The 14,276-nt window shown below is 46.4% G+C and overlaps 1 long non-coding RNA gene across 1 annotated transcript; it reads right to left on the bottom strand.

Annotated features, from left to right (window-relative positions):
* Positions 1–3,916: 3,916 nt before the first annotated feature.
* LOC112809105 (uncharacterized) lies at positions 3,917–7,720 on the bottom strand. Its single transcript, XR_003204509.1, has 3 exons — positions 7,373–7,720; positions 6,001–6,156; positions 3,917–4,397 (listed from the first exon to the last, which is right to left on the bottom strand). It is a non-coding gene; the product is annotated as an uncharacterized lncRNA (long non-coding RNA).
* Between the last annotated feature and the right edge of the window lie 6,556 nt (positions 7,721–14,276).

Here is a 14,276-nt window from a genome sequence, read left to right as displayed (position 1 = left end):
GGGGTGTGGGTGTGCGCACGGGGCGGGAGGTGGCTGATGGATGACTCCCGGGTTTCTGAGGCTGTTTCTGAGACCGGGAACCTGAAAGAGGAGCAGCTTTGGGAGATGACAGGTTCGGTTGGGAGCGTATGGAGCTGGCGGTGCTTGCTGGGCGCGAGGTCTGATATTAAGCGACGGTAAGTCAGTCCAGGCGTGGGACAGAGGCCCGAGCTGGACAAGCAGCTCTGGGAGACGGACAGTCTCTGAAGGCACGGTTGGTAATGAAACACATGGAAATGGATCAAATCTTCCAGAGCAGTGCTTCTCACCCGGGGGTGATTTTACCCCCAGGGGACATTGGGCAATGTCCGTGATACATTCTCAATTGTCACAATCGTGGGGGCGGGGGGGGGGGGGGCAGCTACCAACGCCTAGTGGGTAGAGGCCAGGGATGGCGCTAAACTTTCTGCAAAGCACAGGACAGCCCCCACCCCCCAAACAAAGATCTACCCAGCCCAGGATGTCTCAGAGGTGGAGAAAGAGACAAAGCAGAGGGAGAAGAGGAGAGAGTCTTGGGTGGAATCCTGAGGAGCTCTGACATTTGGGGTAGAGCGAGTAGATGAGGAAGGAGGGATCAGCGGGGCGGGAGAAAAGCAGATGGGAAAGGAAGAGACAGCAAGCAGGAAACAGTGGGCCCAGGGTGGAGACCGGGAAGTCAGCCCCTGGGAACGGTGACATTGTATCTTTCTAGTTGAGATCCTTTCCATTTTGATTCTTCTTCCCCGAGCCCCATCTCTGGGCACCCCACATTTCCAGCACCCGGAATACAGAACTGCACTCCGGGCAGGCAGTGTGGCCGAGGGAGATCCCAGGGCTCCACCACTTGCTGGGTGTGTCCGCTTCGGCAAGGGGCTCCGTACCCCCCAGCCTTGGTTTCTTCCTCTGGGAGATGGGCGCGTGGCAGCGATCGAGCGAGGAGATAATAAATTGGCACATAGTAAGTGCTCAATTAGTGGCAGTTACTTTACTTCCTTTCATTTATCATTTATCATCTTGCGGCTAGCTTGCTGATAAGGTATTCTTAGATTTTTATCCAGTCTGCTCTGCCAAAATCCTACTGAAAGTGGGACAGGTTTTTGGGGGAGGTCTCCGGCTGCTTCCTTCTCTTGTAGATGAAGTCCTGTATTCCAGGCTCTTGATGTGAAAAGCACCTTTTTGCAAAGCACGTCTTCTCTCACTACCCCTACCCTCCCTACCCCCACTCCCCCGAGCTTTCTCTTCCAACTTATTCTGGTCCTTTGTATTAAAGATTATTCCATTGGTAGAGAGTCCTCTGGAACATGCTTTGGCTCATTTTTTTTTTTTCTTATCAGACCAGGAAACAGGAAAAAAGGCACCAGACTGGAACCTCTTGGAGGGCCAAGGCATACCAGACCTTTCAAAACTCTCTCCCTGATATTACACAGCAAAGGAGGATCAATTTGGACCACCCTTCACTCTGCCTCTCAGGGTTCGAGGTGTGATGAGGGCATGAGTTAGGCAATCTACTCCGGGGAAACATTTTCTTTCACATGTTCAAGTCTCCTGTTTCATCTTTAAAAATCAATAAATTTAAATTCTAGTCCATAATTTATCACTGTTCATTTTAATATAATAATAAAATTTTATATTCTTTTCTAGATGAGTTACATGATCTCTCTCTACCCCATTAGTTTCCCCAAGGCTCTGAGATATACCACCATATAATCCCGGGAGCATTGGAGTGTGTCAGCTTGAGATCAGCTCCAACTCGACCACCATAAACACCCAACGTGCTCTCCTTGGGTACCATTTACCTCCTGGACATTTGATAGTTTCCTAATGATGCAGGGTATGATGAGCGGATGAAGACAACAGCCATGGAGCGCTTATATCTGGAATAAAGTGTTCTCCCGAGAAATGGGAAGGTTCCTGAATTCTCCGTGGCTTCAAAGAGAAGAATATGGTTCTCTTTTTCCAGCTTGCAGAATTTTTCTAACTGGAGTTTTAGTGGTAGCAAAAAAATGTTTCCATCTTACTTGGGGGTACCTCTTGAAGGGGTTTGGTGTAATTTCTGTTGGGCAATGGTCTGGACCTCACAGGTATTGAGACTGGAAGTGCTTTTTGCGTTTTGCAAAGCCATCCATTATAGACACCCTCTGTGTTTGCAGACATGGCCACGAAAACTGGCTGTCAGAGCCTCCCAGGAATGATGCCAGAAGAAACAGAATGTCAAAGACAATGTCCTGTTCTTTGTCTCTTGAGAAAGAAGTCATCCCCAGGTTGCTCAGGCATGGATGGAGTTGACTCTTCTCTGACACATCACACACACTGCAGTTAAGTTTGCAGAGATTCCAAACAGGGATTACAGGACCCGCTAAGGAAAACACTGTCTTCTTATTTTTTTGCGCATCTGAACAAAATGGCTTCAAATTTACATAATTAAAATTCTGGTGTCTTTCAGATCATAACAATGGGTAATTAACATTGTTACTAGTCAGCTGGGAAATACCTCGGGAGGAGGATATCAGAGCCCAGTCGTTTTATTTTGGGCCACATCTCATGGACAATCAGGGCTAATTGAATCACCCCCATCTCATGGAAAATGAATGAAAGAACACTGAACGTTGCTAGCCCGGCTCACAATCAACTCAGAAAGGCTGCTTGCTCAAACAAGCCTGCGCGAGATCAGAACCTCAACCCTGCATGGAAGACAGCGGCCTGACAGTCTAATTTAGAAGCGTTGCTTAAAATCTTAATCAGCACGTTGAAATTAACAGAGGCGAGTTTCGACACCATGTTTGTTGTTTATGGTTATCAATTTTAATAAACGTTAAAATGTTTTTACAGGTGTGGAAAAAGGCACATCCCGGGGACACCACTCTCCTCCATTTGTACTCTCTACCAAGAAAAAAAAAGAAACAAAACCATGTCATCGTCAAGAATGAAGACGTAACATAGTCATCAGAGCTTGGCTTCCTTTTATTTTGTGGCTCCCTGAAAGCTATCTGCAGTCCTAAGCCCGGGTCCATCTTCCCTGCACAAGTGATATCTTGATTGACACATCTCCAAATAAGCCTGTGAATAGCTTTCCGTATTAGCCGCAGAATAATTCAGATGTCAAATTATGGCTCACAGACTCCCTGCCTCCTCCCAGAATGAATTTTTTAAATATTTGGGGGGAAAATATTAAATTTTGTTTGGGTTGGGTCAAAGTTCATATCATTTGGTAATAAAGAGCCACCGAGGGTGTTTGCGTAGGGTGGGTTCCGTTGATTTTATTTTGTGCCACAGCTGCAGGTCAGGCTGACCCTTGGCTAGAGGTTTGGCGCGTGCAAGTCTGCGGACTCTTGCACCTTTGCAGCTCGCCGTGGGTTTGCTCTGGACAGACAAGGGAACGAGGAAAGAAGAGAGAAGGAGAGCAAGGCACTCTCTCTCTGCGCAGGACTCCTGGCTGATGTCATCTCTAAATATGCGGCTTTAATTGCTCTTCTCTGCAGCAACAAGGGAAGAGAGCTTAGTTGCTTGTCTTCATCACCGTCGAAACCGCACAGCTGACGAAGCCCGGATTCCCGTCCAGCAAGCCATCCAGAAGCATTTCTGGCAAGCAAGAAGGCAAAGCAGTACCTGCCGCCTGATAATGACCACTTTTCATAATATTTGTTGGATGCTCTGTAACATGTGGCTGAGAAAACTCTCATTATTACTGGCTGTTGGCGCAGCTGTAAATATTTAACCAAGAATGCTACCTGCTTTGTGGAAAGACTTGCTAATTACACCTGCTTCTCCCTATAATTACATATTGTAAAATTCCACGATAATGACACAACTGCGTCTTCCTCATGCAAGAGGTAAATTTATACCAAGGACGGCACCAGAATTTCCATAAGCAATTAGCCTACACATTTCCATCCCTGTGTTTTCCTGTGATTTTATTGAAATGAAAGATAATGAATTAAATACAATTACAGCAAGAAGACAGCTAGCAACTTGATGTTCCTTTCAAACCGCAGTTCCACTTCATAAGCAAAGTGAGGAGAACGGTGTTCCTGCTGAATACCTTTGAAGCATCCCGATAAATTAGAAATATCAGCCTGGTAGCACCGACCCTGATAAACAGCCCGTATCAGGGGCTGGGGTGCTCTTGACAAAATGCTTCTCGAAAAAGGCGCACATTTCGAGTTGGAGGGACGAGGGGTACCACTCTTGGCTCGTAGACTGATGATTAGTGGAATGACTCTATAAAAAAAAAATAAGTTTTCCCAGATGCGATAATAAAGCCCAAGATAATAATCTGCAGTTCGCAGGAGATTTAGAGACACAACCCCTCTCCGGGCTACGAGAAAGGTTTAGATGCTGTAATTAGGGGAATTTTGTTCCAAGATCCAGAGCCACGGTGCCTGAAAAACAAAACAAAATGAGAGGCGTGCGATGCACTTTCAAAATGACCCCGCCTCAACATCTCTGTTGTTTTCTCCCCCCGCCCCCCGCTTTTTTTTCTCTTCCCTCCTGGTCTTTTCTCTCCACCGCTCTTCTCCCTCTGTATACACGCAAGCATCTCAAAATGTCAGAAGCAGAGAAGTGACCCACCCTTTCCCGGCACAGGGGACAATTACACTCTGATCTCTGCGTCACTGCAGACACAAACACAATCCCCAGGGTTCATATAGGCTCTCCGTCCCGGTTTTAAACCTGATGATGAATTTACTTATTTATTTAGCGGTCATGACTGTTCCTAGGAACACTTTGGTGAAGAGGAAGGTGATGGCGTAATTACGGCAGGCGGGGAGAGAGCATGAGCAGTGACAGCCCCGTGGGCCAGGCAGGACCCCCGGAGCTGATAGGTTGTCCTGCCCAGCCCGGCCGGGGGACCGTTCTGTTCGATTTCCTCTCGGTGGCGGGGCTGGAGTGCGCTCGCCTAATGGTCGGCTGTCGATACAGTAAAAATGCTAACCCGTCTTTGCCTCTAATCCATTCTGAGAGGGCTCTTTACAGAAATGGCCTCTTCCATTTCTTCATTTTCAGAAAAGCCAATCAAGGAAGATGGACCCGCACGGGCTGTTGGCACAGTGTTTTTGTAAGTGTGTGTGTGTGTGTGTGTGTGTGTGTGTGTGCGTGTGTGTTTAAAAAGGCACGATGATTAATTTTGAGACACAGTATTTTGTGTTGTCTTTGACGATTTTCTTCCCCGCCTTTTTTTTTTTAAGGGCTCTAAAAATCAATGCTACGCTCCACGACCATCCATCTTTATATAGTAATAAATTAAGTGGGAGGTATTGATATTTTTGACTGAGCTTTTAAAATTTACATACTAATGACAATTATACCCTGGTGACTGTTGATTTCTGCTGTTGTTCACTGTGCGTGACTCGGGCGAGAGGCGTTTGAGTTTCGCCTGTTGGCTCGGCTGTCCCCAAGTGTCCCAAAGCGTCCCTCCACGTCTCAGGTGGGAGACGGAGGTCAGTCGGCAACTGGGTCCCAAGGAGGGGAGCGCCCAGGAAAGCCTTGCTCTCCCGAAGACGTTCTGTAAGCACTCGACCAAGGGCAAGGCCACGTCACCGCAAGCTTGGCAATGAATGTGGTGGAACTGAGGTGGGGTTATAGCAAAATACCACGCAGTGGTGGGCAATGGCCCTCGCCGATGGGCACCGGCAGGGATGTCCTGGTGGTCCTACTGCTGTGCCAGACGTTAACCCTTTAGGTGCCGAATTAAGGGAAGTGAGGAGGTTCTGGGCAAAAGCCAGGGCAATCAGCACCAGAGGGACTAGTGGGGAATGGCTGTTTAGCAACTGGTACCAAATACCCCAATATTTAACACCGATGCAGACTGGGTGAATTTTAGCTCTGGAGATGAACCCCCCCCCGACACACACACACCACTGCCACCACCACCACACACATTTAGAAATCTTGGGGTCCCAGAGGTATTGTGTGCCCTCTCCATTCCTTAAGAAAAAGAAAAAAGGAGAATTTGGAACCCCTGACATGGAGTGCCTGGCTCACCTTGTGCTTACAAACTGTTTCTGGTAAATTCAGAGTTTGGGCAGCCATGTGGACAACCACTGCCTTGCCCCCTCTTGCCTTCTCCCTCCCTCGAGATGGGTGAAGAGCGTCTTCTCAACACTTGGCAAGAGTTTGTTCGGAAGCAGAGACAAAAGCCTAGCAGAAAGGGAATGAAAGGAACAAGAACAGTGTGATTTTCTCCGACGAGACCGAAGCCCTCCGGCCAACCAGAGCGCTACCCGCAGGTAGCTGACCGGGAAAACTACCAACAAACGGGCACCGAGGCCTCAACTTCATTGAGACAATTATGTAGGGCATCGGGACAACCTCTAAGCTCACAAGAGTTTCTACGCGGAGATCAATTTGTCAGTAATATTGATTGTCGGAGGTCCGTTTCATTCTAGTTAAGATTCTACAAGGCACCAACAGCGGCCCCTCGTGCGTGATTTTTTCCTTCTAGAAGGTCCAAGATGTTGAGGAGGCAACTCTGGGAGGCACCCTGCCCCACGTTCTGTCAAACTAGATACCGCCAGGCTGCTCCCGAGGGCGGGGTGCGTGCATTTTGTTTACATTTCGCAGAGGCAGCAATAAATTGTTTGTTTACACACCGAGGTCTGGGGTTTTTTTGTTGTGGTTTTTTGGTTTTTTGGTTTTTTTCCTCTCTTCCCTCCCTGACACGGGTCACCCAGTGGGGCCAGGTGCCCAGCCTGGAGAGGAGCTGGTGGAGCTTGCCAGACACAAACCCTGAAATCATTATGCAGGATTATCCAAATGTGAAGGCTGCTGAAAGCCCACCTTCTCTGGTTTCCTGTTTCAGGGAGAGGGCTCGGTGACATCCAACTGTCCAGGAAGTGCCTTTGCAAGAGTGTGTGCAAAAAAAGGCCAGAACACAGGAGAGGTGTGGAGGAGAACTCACTTTCATCAGAGGATCGGCTTTCAGGCTGGTTTGGGAGCCCAGAACATTATTGTGTTACACGCAGCAGTGAAATGCGCCTTGTCCCGCTTCCTTCTACCCAACCCCCCCCTTTCTTTTCTTTGAGTGTTTTTGAAATAAAAGAGTGTTTTCTTCCAAATTGTGCTGGGAGGCAAATTCTTGAACGGTGTAATAGAAAATGTTAGACAATATTCCTTACCGGAGCTATTGACATTTTAGATAGTTGTGACACTTTGATTTTTCTCAAAACATATGGATCAAGCCTGGCTGCATTATTGGACAGGAAGTCCTGATGAAAGGCCTTCCTTTATCTTTCTTTGTATTCCCCCGCTCTGTTTGTTCATGGCTTTCTCTCTGAATATAATCGTGGTTTTCTTAAGCTGTCCGGGGAGTCCTTACCGCCTTACTAAATATTTCATGGGGCACAGCACACCATACCTGCCAACTGCGTCTTATTTGTTGTCAAAAATAAAGGGTTCACCCTTCGGAGTGGGGGAAGAAAAAGAGCGCCGGTTTATTCTATTGTTTTTGTTTTAAAGTTTCTCATCCGCCCCAAATGCATGGAGGCGCTGGAAATCCGGGAGTGGTGCCTTTCATTTGCCAGGGACGCGGCTGGCCATTTATTTATTTATTTGCGGCGCCCTCCTTTCTATGATTCCCAGCATTTGTTCCTTTGCAGTTTCCCATCCTATTTGTTTAAAAGGGAAAAGTTCAAAGCGGCTCTGCCAGCTGAGGGAGAAGCCTGCTGAATACGAACCCTCCAGCACCCGCCTTCGCTGACCTTGAGAGCCCAGCGGTAAACGGTCCCATTGCCAACCCGCATGTGTGTTTGGTTAGACCAGGTCGGGGGGGTCAGGGCTCACCTGAGGCCAGCCGAGCCGGGCCCGACCTGCCTGAGCAGCGGGGGTAATGCATTTTTAAAAGGGACATTCTCCACTCTGAATGGGCCTAATATGGTCTCTGTTTAAAAACCTGTCAGAATCCCAAGCACACACTCCATAAAATATAAATAAGTACTTACTGTTTGCAGATGTTGCTTGTTTTTCATAATGTTTGTATTTGAAGTCTCGAATCCTCACTTCCTGTCAGGTTCCCCCATGCCTCTCTCCTCCTGTTTCTGAAGGAACAAGGGAGAACTTCAGATCACAATTTCTCAATGAAGACACTTTCTGTCAAGCCTGTCAGCGTCCCTGGTACAATTAGCATCCCCCCCCCCCCCGCCTCTCTTTCTCTCTCTCAACACTGATTTATTTCTGGCCCATTTTACCTGGGCCGTGGAGAGCTACCTCTCTTGTTGGCGCCTTTGCAAGGGGCTCCAGGCTCAGGAAGGTGTGATTTTTTTGTGTGTGTGCGTGAGACCCTGAAAAGCAAAGCTGGAAGTCAACAGGCCTGTAAACTGCACACTTAGATTAATTGGAGAGAATTAGGAAAAAAGACTATGGGGAACCTCCATCATCGTTCCTGGGGAAATTCAGAGATAGGGCCTCATATGTCTTAGCCATGTTCATCCCGAGAGCCCCGGTGATAAATTCAGTGCAGGTGTCTGATTAATTTATCCATGCGTTCGGCTACGTCTGCGCCATCCGGCCCCTGAAGCTGACCCCGGGATTCCTACCAGGGTCTTCCTCGGGCCTTCCCGGCGCTGCCCCGGGCCTACCCCGGCTCCAAAGCCGCTCCGCAGAGCCTGGGGGAGAGCCCGAGGGGGGCTCCATCTCTACCCCTGTGCCCATGGGACCCCTTCTCAGCCTCCTGTCTCCCTTCTGATTTCCTGCCGGCTTCCCCCCGGGGGGGGGGGGGGGGGGGTGGGGGGGGGGGTGGGTGACAGGTGGGACCGGGGCGCGTCTTTTTGCATGACAAAGCCAGCAGGTCGTTTATCCCAGAGTCCCCACTGGACAGTGCGCTTGTGAAGAGGACTGTGGAAGTTGCTTTTTGTTCGGCAGCCCTCCCACGATTCAGCTGAACATTTTAATAACCCACTCTCTGGGGCTCCCACCTCGCCAACTTAGAGAGCGAAGTGGGAGCGCTCTCCGCAGGCCCAGGGACTTGCAGAAGTGGGCGTTTAGGTGTGTATTTCTTTATTTGCTTTTATTTTTTTTTAACTCTTTATGCAATCCTCTGGTTAAAAAGGCCAGCACAACCCTTGTTCTCCAACCCTGTCGCTTCTTTGCTTGGAAAGTAGTAGTTTAAAAGGGCCCCTCTGCAAGGTCCCTGCTCTGCCTTACTTCTCAGGTCCCTGGTTCTGAAGCCAGTGGTCAGCAGTCTCCTCAAGAACCGAAAGCCTGCTGCCCCAGCCCCAAATCACTGCTAAGGATCAAAGACTCCCCTTCACCCACTTGAGCTGGAGATTGATGATAGTGCTGTTCACCTGCCATTTGCTTTTAGTAATAATAGTATTTAAAAAAAGAAAGGAAGGAAGGAGAGAGAAGGAGAGAGAAAGGAAGAAGGAAAGAAGGAAGGAAAGGGAAGGAAGGAAGAAGGAAGGAGAGAAGAGACACACCAGGCCTTCCCCAGTTTCTCCGGGCTTTCGGGGAGGATCCGATGAGAAACACGTGCCCAGGACGGCGCAGCTCCGTGCTAGAATCAGGTCAGTGGGGCTCACTTCATCTCCAAAGCACAGACCCCATAAATCAAGATGAAAATCCTTCAGCCCCCAAAGCCTTACCAATTGACACAATTTGAAAATGGGCAGCAGAGAGGCTGGGAAGAAGGCTGACATGATGACTTTTATAATAGCAGAACGTTTAAGGTTCTAGAAATAAAGGAAGAGGAGGAAATCAGGCACGTTGGTCTCTGCCTGCAGGCTCTCTGGGCTCTCACTGGAAGCTCCCACAATTATTTCTGCTCTGGCTTTCCCCTCCTTTTTTTTTTTTTCCCCCAGCAATCTGTTTGAAATGAAGCAGAACCGGGCATGGCCAGCTCATCAGTGTCATTAGCTGACAGGGCGCCCGGCACACCTGCTTTTACTCGCTGCCATTTCAAGCACGAATGCCACAGAGAATGTGGCTTGGGTCCTTATAATGTGTAAAGATTCATTTATTTCACCTTTTGAACCTGCCTGACCCCCTGGGCTTGTGTTGGGGAGCGGGGAGGAGGACTGGAGAAGGTTGTTGTTTTTTGTTTTTGTTTTTTTTTTCCTAGCACTTAGAAGAAGCTGACAATTAGGGGTCTGGCCCTGGGGCTGTTGTTAGGATAGAAGCTTAAGAGAGAGGTGGGAGCTTAGCCAGGGAGGCCCTGGTAGGGCTTGGGCCACCGGACCCCGGACCGGGGACTGGGGGGATGGCTCTGAGCACCATTCCCCTGGCTGCTGGCTCCCTGGCTCTGGCGGTGGCCCACATGCAGGGACTGCTTTGACACGGAGGGAGGCACCCTTACCTTCCGAGGCCCCGCCCCGCCTCACACCACACCTATTGCAATGCACCCACCTCTGCTGTTCACTATGACTGTGGGAAAGATCTCTAAACATCATTTTGCCCTTGGAATGATTTGGCTCTGAGTCCCGCATTTCATTTATGACGGTTGAGGTTTCTTGGCAATCATGTGCACCTAGGAATTCCTGCAAAGGGAGAAATAGCTACCCTTCAAACTGCTTTCCAATATAATGGAATTTTTATGAACACTAGTAACTTTGCCATTAATGACGTTGAGATGATATTAAGTTTTGCAGACATTTTAATTAAACCTCAATTAATTTTAATTTTATGGTGTTCTTTTCATATTTTGGAATATGAACATATATTATATATTATATCATATACGATTACATATATTATTAAATATTATTTTACATATAATAATAGATATATTATATTATAATATTATATATCATAATATAATATATATGTATCTCAAACATTTTCATAACCTCTGGAAAGGAAAGGCTGGTAGCCCCAAACCTGATACCCCAGGTGTCTGATGACACTTTTCCTCCTGTTTTCTTCTTTTTCTTTTTCTTGCTTTCCTTTGGTATGGCTTTGACTTCTACATTTTCCCTTTTAGAAGTTTTAGTGTGCAGGCTTAGTTTGCTAGGAGTAAAAAAGTCATTCTTGTTGGTGGACATTACACTCTTAGGACTTGGATTCTGTTTCCTTCTATTTTGTAGCCCCTGCCTGGTCCTAGTGAGAGTTGGTTATATTCTTCAGCCTCTGCCTGGAAACCTGGGGCTTCCTTCATTTCTTGATTCTGCCTTCTTTTTGGCACCTTGACTGTGCACCTCTGTGGTTCCTGCCTTACTAGTGTAAGATGAGCTCTTTCCTAGAAAACCCCAGGCCCAGGGAAGATCGTCTTTGTTGGCCTGTTGAACCCAAGCTGAGTTTTCTAACCAAGGGCATCACTGCTCTAGGCATTGGGGCTCTCTTGAAACTTGCAAGCATGTACCAGAAAAACATCTGTCCCCACCCATGAAATAGATTCCTTTGCTATCCCCTGAGTTAATGATTTCGGGGCTTTAGCATCTTTTATGGTGCATGAGTTTCCAGTGGTTCTGCTTGATCCTCTCGGTGGCAAAGTATTCCTGGATTTGTGATGAGATTGATTTTATTTTTAAAAGCTGCAGATTCCGAGTGGAGCCATCCATCAGTTGACTTCTGTCTGAATCCCCTTCCTGGTGGAATTTCATTCTTGCAGACACTGCACAGCTCCAAGTTCATATACTTGAATTCTAAAGATGCTCTGGGATGAAAACATCTCAGTTCCCAGTCTTGGGAAGTGAGTATAACATCATATAATCTGGGCATGTGTATGGCTGCATGGTGAATTAATACTTGTCAGACCTTGTTACTCTGAAATGGCCGTGGCAAGGTAATGACCATCATTCATTTTATTTTATTACTTTTTTTTATTTGATTTCATTTAGGCTTTGGCAAAGGTGAGGGGACTGACTCGTATTTCCTGTTTATGTTTGATATCCAAAGCCCCTGGGGGAGGGAAGGCGATGCTAGCGGAAATTATGCAAATTAAAGAGGAAATTTGCGAAGACACCTTGACAAACTCAGAAATGAGAACATCTAGCTTTAACTGTTTGGTCACCCCGATTCTCGGCTCTTGCACTCGTGGTCAGTGAAGAAGGTCTGAAGAGGGCACAGAGCAGTGTGGCTCACTGAGTGAGTGGCTGTCTTGTTTGCAGGTGAAATGGTGGTTGAGGTTTAGCGTCCAGAAGCAAAAAAAGCTAAGTTTTGTCTTAGCAGCTAATTGAGAATAGGAAGCCCACTCTATGATGAAACTTCAGGTTTTCTCAGCCAACAAATCCTCCCTAGGCCTGTTAGAGTACGTGAAATTATGAAGGGAGGCCTCAGTGAGGCGTCGTGGTGGTGGGGGCCTCCCCTGGGAAAGAGGCCATTCCAAGTGAAGGAAAACTCAACAGCAGGGCATTCGGTGCTGGGACAGAAGGCAGCATGGTGTACTGGGAAGCAATAGAAGTTTGAATCCCACTTCTGACACTTCCTAGGTATGTGACAAATTTTAAAACAGGCCATTTTACCTCTTATTATAAATCCAATATATTTTTTTAACTGCTCCCCATGATATGTGTAGTCACCGTCTGTCACCATATGACATTATTATAGTATTATTGGCTAGATTCCCTATGTTGTACTTTTCAACTCCATGACTTATTTATTTTCTAAAGATTTTATTTATTAATTTATTTGTTAGAGAGAGAGCACAAACAGCGAGAGCAGGAGAGGGAGAAGCAGGCTCCCCACTGAGCAAGGAGCCCGATGCGGGACTCAGTCCCAGGACCCCAGGATCATGACCTGAGCTGAAGGCAGATTGCTTAACCAACTGAGCCACCCAGGCGTCCCTGACTTATTTATTTTGTAACTGGAAGTTGGTACCCCTGAATCCCCTTGTTTTGCCTACCTCTCTCCACCTCCCCTCTGGAAACCACCAGTTTGTTCTCTGTATTGAAAAGTCTATTTGGGCTTTTCTGTTTGTTTGTTCATTTGTTTTGGTTTTTAGATTCATTCCACATATGAGGGAAATCATGTGGTATTTGTCTTCTCTGTCTGTCTGACTTTTTTCACTTAGCATAATACCCTCTAGGTCCATCCATGTTGTTGCAAATGGCAGGATCTCATTCTTTGTGATGGCTGGGTAATATTCCATGGTATATATGTACCACGTCTTCTTTATCCATTCATCTACTCATGGACACTTTGGTTGCTTCCATATCTTGGCTATTGTAAATAATGCTGCAATAACATAGGGATGCACAAATCTTTTTGAATTAGTGTTTTCCTTTGGGCAAATATCCAGCAGTGGAATTACTGAATCATACAGTAGTTCTGTTTTTAATTTTTGGGGGAATCTCCATACTGTTTTCCACTGTGGCCGCACCAATTTACATTCCCACCAACAGTGTACGCGGGCTCCCTTTCCTCCACATTTCTGCCAAGGCTTGTTATTTCTTGTCTTTTCGGTATTAGCTATTCTCATAGATATTTTTTTTCTTTTTGTAATAGAAGCAAAAAGAAAACAAAGGCACATCCTTAATCTCATGCATTCAGACAAAACCTACTCTTCATTCTTTCATGGATATCGTTCCAAATTCTGTTTCACATAGAGACATACACACTTGCGTTACAAAAATAAGATTGCCAATGGCATCTTATAAGCCCTTCTTTTCTCTTTATGTTTAACTCTGGACATTGTCAACATTTTGTGATGGCTGCACAATGCCCCATCTTACAGATAGACTTTATTTCCCCAAACTTCTATTGTTGAATGTATAGGTTGGTGCAACTATTCACAATTACAAAATGGCTGTGACAAATACTTGCGGCTAACTGTCCACCTAGGTTCAAGATGACCATATTTCCTTGTGGAAAAATTCCTCAAAGTCAGATTTTTGGATAAATGGGCATGCATGTTTTTCCTTGCATAAACTTGAAGTTTGTTGAGATTCTTGGATAGGTAGATCCATGTATTTTCTAAAATTTGGAACTGTTGGACCATTAATTCTTCAGATCTCTCTGCTTCTTTCTTACCATCTTCTGGGACTGCCTTGATGCATACGTTAGCCTGTTTAATGGCCCCTCAGAAGTCCCTTTGACTCTTGTTTCTTCATTCTTTTTGCTCCTCAGACTCATAATTTCAAATGACTCCTCTTCAAGTTTGCTGATTGTTTCCTCCACTTGTTCAAATCTACTCTGAACCACTCTTGTGAATTTTCCAAGTCAGTTATTGTATTTTTCAACCTTAGAGTTTCTGTTTGGTTCTTTTAAAATAATTTCAATCTCTTTGTTCATGTGCTAATTTTGTTCACATGTTGTTTTCCTGATTTCTTTTAGTTCTTTGTGTTTTCTTTTCGTGGTTAGAGCCTATTTAAGATAGTTTTTATTTTTCA

Source organism: Callorhinus ursinus, unplaced genomic scaffold (genome assembly GCF_003265705.2).
Source record: "Callorhinus ursinus isolate GAN/ISIS: 27379988/994484 unplaced genomic scaffold, GSC_fseal_2.0 scaffold56, whole genome shotgun sequence".
Classification (NCBI taxonomy): domain Eukaryota; kingdom Metazoa; phylum Chordata; class Mammalia; order Carnivora; family Otariidae; genus Callorhinus; species Callorhinus ursinus.
Note: the sequence above shows the minus strand (reverse complement) of the source record. Positions and strands in the feature narration are given on the sequence as shown.